The following is a 6,155-nucleotide window of genomic DNA, read 5'->3' as shown; positions in this document are numbered from 1 at the left end:
CTAGTGCTTTCCTCCAGTCGCGGTGGGGATGTCTAGGAGTGGAGACGGGTCCCTCTGAGCCAGAGCCGCCCATTCCTCAGTCCTTCTGTACAGACGGAGGTGCTGCCCAGGCAGCAGACCTCCACGTCAACCAGTTCTGACTACGGCATTTAGGAACTTCGCCCCAGCGCCAAACGAGGGAATCTGACTCCAAAAGCATTTCCAGTCTCTGGCTGAATTTCTGCTCATGTGCATCTCTCGCCCTCTCTCACGCGACTGCATTTCACAGCGAGGCTTTAGGTGGGTGGAATGGGATCTTTTTTTAAAACATGTAAAATAGTTACTAGTGGTTTTTATAATCTCCTCTCTCTTTATTTTTTATTTTTTGCAAGTCTTAATGTTTTGCCCAGGAAGAACTGGACCCGCCAAACCTTTGGGAGTTGGGTTTTGGTTTTTTTTAATTTCCTTTTGCTTTTACATTTTTTACTGCCCTGTGTTTATTTCAGCCCAGTCACTGCTGGTTCTGCCCATTTTAGTGCAGCTTCCTTGGTAATTTGCAGCAGCTGGCTTGTGGTTCCTGCCCGGCTCCATTCCCCATAGGCTGCTTTTTAATCCTCTGTAGAATATGAAATTTCATGGAACTGGACCTAAGCTACCAATTATTTTTTTAGCCTTTCCCTCCCCCACATTATTTCCTGAGTAGGTTTGGGTTTGGGAGGGCATGCGGGGTCGCTGGAGAAGCGGTCCCCTTTGTCAGCTGGAAACCGTTCAGTCTTACTACGATGCGTGTTAAACCAATCCAGTGACCGTGTGTATTGGCAGATCCCGATATGGCGTGAGTTGTCGTCGCCTTGTTCGTGAGAGGCCCGAAATCCCGGGCGCCGGGCCTTGGAGCCTCTTTTTGTGTGTCTCGCTGGGAAGGGGGCAGGAGAAGCGAGCGGGTCCCACACATCCCCAGGGAGGGGATGGGAAGAGCGAGACACGGCCCTTTTTGTTAATCCCGCGGTTCTGTGCGTGCAAGCGCCATTCTGTCACCTCTCACCGGTGGAGTGCATCGGAGCATTTACAAAGGCAAGGAGCACGAGCCCAGCCGTCCCCAGAGCGGAGCCGGGCCGGCTCTCTTTGGAAAGCAGGGTACTGCAGGGAAGGGGAGGGGAGTACACATGGCTTCAGAGGTTGGGTGTATCTATAATTTCTGCTATCCTGCAAATGTTAAAAGTCACTAGAATATTGTACTTTCCGCTACTTCAGGACGTTCTAATGAACCAATGTGGCAAGACTACTGGACTTAATTTAATGGTACTATATATTAATACTCCTTACTATATCACGCTTGCACTAAAAACAGGGAGTGAGCAGCCCTCTTTCGAGTGCATCGAGTTATGAATAAAGGTGGTGGAAGGGTATCTAATTGTATTATCACATGTATTCCGAATGTTAAGAATCCAAGCTACGTTGAAATCAGCAATCCAGGGTTGGTACCGTTGGAGGACACATTCATTTTTACCTTGTGGATGCATAGTGCTGTAGGGGTCACTGTTGTATACAGTCTGTTTTCTATTTGTTAATAAAAAAAAAAAAATCTACAGCATCATTGCATAATTCTTGATGTTAATAAATTTGAATAATCGGGTTTCATACAAGCTGGCTTTGCTGTCTGTTTCTTCAGCAATAAGCAGAGGCCACAGAGTCCCCCGGCGATGAGCACGCTCCCCAGCCTGTTGCCCGGGAAGCCCTCTCCCACTGGCACATCCCGGCCACGGGCTCCCTACACCTCCTACAGGGTCCCAGTGCCAGCAGGGAGCTCAGAGACCCTCTGTGACAGCCCCCGCTGTGCACGCGTGTGCTCACCTCCCGCCTACCTGCAGCCATCCCAGGGGGCACCGAGAGTCCTTGGTCCCTGGCACCTCAGGAATGTCTCCTGCCAAGCCTGCTCTTGGCAGCCGTGGCCACCTCTGGGCCCTCTCCCAAAGGATGGATCGTTCCCAGCAGGAGGAAGCCAGTAGCCGCGTTCTGCCCAGGCTGTGCTCTGCACAAGCTGACCCAGTGGTGGACAGGGCCTGAGACCTGTCCTCCCCACCTGCCCTACTGCCAGTTACTGATCCTCCGAGGACCCCAGGATGTGGCAGGATGCAGCCTTGGGGTGACGCTGAGCTTTGCTGGAAGCGCGTTTACCTGCACACCCTTCCCTGCCGGCGTGCTGGCTGCAGGACCGGGCTGGGGTAGCTACAGACTTTGCTTGTGGGTGTGCAGGGAAGAGAAGGGCTGGTGGCTGTGGGGTTTGGTGGCAATGTGAGGCTGAGACGTTGCCAGCCTCCTGGGACGCTGCAGTAACGCTGTTCTGCGGCACCGAGCACGGTTGCGTATGCAGAGTTACTGCTCAGCAGTAAAACCACCGCCTGGCCCCCAACTGCAGAGCAGCACCAGAGTGTGTTCAGGTGGGAAACCCCCGCCCAGGCACGCGGCTGTGCCCGCTCCGCGCGGGCAGGCCAGCCCCAGCCCTGCCTACGTGGGAACTGCAAACCCCCCGGTGAGTGCTGGCTCCTAGAGAGAGCAGCACCTGCGAACAGAAGCGTGCAAGGGAAAGGCCGGTGCAAGGGGCAGAACTGCAGGGGCCAGGGCCCCACCCTGTGCATCCTTCCCGAGGAAGCCAAATCTGCCCTGGCCAGCATCTGCACGATGGGTGGGAGCGTGTGGCAGACAGACCGGTGAGCTTCTCCCCGACGTGACTACGGGCACCTTCTTACTGACTCCTCACTGACCTTGCTGGAGCTCAGCCACACGTGGCGTTTCCTGCCAGGCCACGCCGGCGCCTGAGGGGCTGCCAGATGCAAATGGTGTTTCCCCCGTCACCTGGCCGGTTCCTACCCCGTGCTTCTCCCCTGGGGTGACCTGAGGCTGGTGGAGCCTTTCCCTGGCTCTGCTGTTGGGCAGCCCCACTCGAGGATGCAGATCTGAGGGCAAAGCAAGCTCCCGCCCTTGGCAGCGAGTGCCCAGGCGCGTGTGTATGCACGTGCCAGCGCCGCCGGCATCGGGAGGCTTTGCCTTGCATTGCTGCCAGGGCCAGGATGGTGGGGCTACGTGGCCAAGCATGCACCTGCTCGTACACGGGTGCGTTTTGGGGAGGAAGGATGCCATGCTAACCACCGGGCGTTAGGGAGCTGGCCAGCTGGGAAGCGGGCAGCGAGCACCTGTCTGCGCTGCAGCAAGAATGCTTTGGCCATGCTGCTAAACTACAGCTGGTGCCAATGCTTTTGCCACATGGATGTACCCCTCACCAGGCACTGCCACGCGCACAGCACGAACCTCTAGTCCGTGTGTGGCGTTGAACACGGTGATTTGCTCCAACCGAAAACAGCAGTTGCCAGAATACTTGCGTATCGGCACAAGCAGATGCACCTACACCTTCCTTCCCCTTGTCCGAGAACACCTGGAGCTTCCCTCCCCATTTGATGGTGTGTTCTCAGCCCAAAGCCTTCACAGCCGACCCAGGGAAAGCATAAGGGAACAAACACTCCCAAGTGACCACCTCTGCGGGCTCCACTTCTCTACCTGCCATGCACAGGCACAGAGTGACCTTTTCGGGTGGCCAGTGAGCTTCCCTACGGGCTGAGTAGAAACAGGAGAAAGAACAAGCGCCTCGGCATGGGCCGCACCAGGAACAACATGATGGAGCCCGGGCCTCTGCAGCAAGGCTGTTGCTGGGTAGACACTGTGTAGGTACACTTACGCTGCGGAGGTAAAGTCACCTGGCCAAAGCCTCGTGCTGGCCTCACAGGGCCAAGAAAGGCTCAGCACACAGAGGGGACCAGGAGGTCCCCAAAGCGTGAGGACATGCTGCCTTGGCAAGGGGACAGGCCCCAAGAGGACAGGCAGGTCAGAGAGCAGCAAAGGCAACTGCTGCCAGTGGGGGAGGTGTGTCCGTCCCCCCACCCCCCCATCCTCCTCACACAAAGCCAACGTTGCTCACCTAAAGCCAGCTCGCCCCAAAGGGCATATTAGTTTAAAAGTGCTTATTCCTTTAACATGTCTTTCCATTTATCTCTGCATATCTCACAAAATAAAAGGGGAACAACAACAACAACAAAAAATACCAACCACGTGGAGTGGACAGGGAGGGAGGCTAACCTGGTCTGCCCGCAGAGCCAGCGCCGTGGCTTGTGCTGCGCTCCATGCAGAGCCGTGCTGCCTCTTCCCAGGGCCTGGCACTGCGGTGCCGGGGCTGCATTGCTCAGCCTTCCCTGGCCAGAAAGGATTTATCCTAGCTGGCATCTCTCTTGCCCCATCTTCTTTGGTATCAGTCTGAGGCCTCCCCTTCCCTCGGGTATCAGCCTGGCTTCACAGTGCCACGCTGTGCTCCAGAGCTGGAGTCAAGGTCCCAAGACGGCGCTGTAAGGAGGTGTTTGGCCGCATTCCTTTGGCGTCTCTGACAGACCAAATGTAATTGCACTGAGCAATGGAGCTGGGTAGTTACTGCTGGGGTTTTTTTTTTTTCTTCCTAGCAAAAATTTTCCATTCCTTAATTGTACCAGGTAGCCCTCTTGCAGCTGCAGATAAGCAGCTTTGTAAAGGGCAAGGTTTGGCAGGTGGGACAGCAGCTAAATGGCAGCTAGTCAAAGGTGAATTCCTGGGCACTGAGCCGCTTTTCTGCTCTTTCTGTTTTTAATTTTTTTTTTTATTAATTTCATTGACACCTGTAGTGAGGGAGCTGCATAGGCCCTGCCTAGGTTTGGCTTGCCGCCTAGTGATACTAAATAACATACTGCCCAAGAACCTGCCCTTTGGCATGCCACTGCTTTAAATGTTGTTTACAAGGGCAAAATAGTTGTTAAATAAGGAAAAGAAACAGCTGCGCCACTGAACAAATCTGAGCTTACGCTGCACAGTAGCTTGGCAACTCCTTCCCCCACAGTCATGGCTCTTCTTGGTCTCAGCAACGTTGCCGTTTTCATTTGTAATGTTTCCCAAATGAAAGACTTTTTTTTTTTTTTTCTCTTTTTTTGACTGTTCTGACCTGGTTCATTTCTGAGAGCAGGGAAAACTCTGATCTCTCCAATTAGCAGTTCATTGTTGCCCTTTTGCCAGTTTTAATAAGTAATCTCAGTCCACAGTAACAATTATATGCCATCAAGCTTCCCTGCCTACACATTTCTGCTCGTGGCAACATTTTACCACTTGTCATCATAAAAAGGCTGTCTCTTGTCTCCTGATACGAGAAAGTCGGTCTTGACTGATGGATAGCGAGCGCAGCTGCCAGGCCACCAGAAAGGCCAGAAATGCAGAGTTCATCTCAAAAGCGTTACCTGTTGGTCGCCTGTGTTGGTACCTCCAGCTGTAGGCAGCTGAGAGTTGTGCCTGCTGTGATTCTAATCCACTTTGGAGTTCCGATCCGTATACCTGGCAATTTGGAGTCTGAGCAGGTCAGAGAGATGACAGACCACAGAAAAAATTGTGTTGGCGTGGTGTTTTGGTAAGACTTTTCGGGGCCGCTGTGCGCCTGTAGCGTGACACTGAAGGAAATGCCTGTCAGGAGAAAACATACAGGGAAATTAAAGTTTTACTTAGGCATGAGGGACCATGTGTGGTCTCTGAGGTTGGTCACGAGCTCTTTCTGGTGGGTTGTGCTTACTTTCAAGGTTGCCAACGGGCACTTATGCATTCAAGAAGAATTTAGCACAACACACCTGTGAAAATTGCAGCCAGTCCCAGCAAGGGAGGGGGTCAGTATCCCTAGACAGGCTCTGTCAAGTGTTCAGCCTTGTCCACACTTGAAAGCATTTGCTGCTAAAGCTGTGCTGTCAGCTCCCAATCCTCAACACAACAGCGATGGATTATCGATGACATACGCTGGCCGCGGGGCCACTTCTCCACGTTTCTAGCTGACCGATCTGGGCTGGCACAACTCCCTCACGTGGGCCAGGCCTGGCGCCGGTCCAGCCCCAGGTTGCCTTCACTGCCAGAAGTTTGAATAGTATCAAATTCTACTTTGGCTTTGCTTACACACAGAAATTGTAGGAGTATAATTAGCTTGGTTAATACGTTCAATTGGCACCTGCTTATTGTGTGTCACCATTCAGCGCCTGAAACCCATTAGCTCGCTACAGCCCTCATTTGCACGGGATTAACAGCCAGCGCTTCCGACTCCGCGCTGAGCGCCTGCACGGCCCGCTTGCGCC

Source organism: Egretta garzetta, unplaced genomic scaffold (assembly GCF_000687185.1).
Source record: "Egretta garzetta isolate BGI_Z169 unplaced genomic scaffold, ASM68718v1 scaffold75, whole genome shotgun sequence".
NCBI classification, from domain to species: domain Eukaryota; kingdom Metazoa; phylum Chordata; class Aves; order Pelecaniformes; family Ardeidae; genus Egretta; species Egretta garzetta.
Note: the sequence above shows the minus strand (reverse complement) of the source record.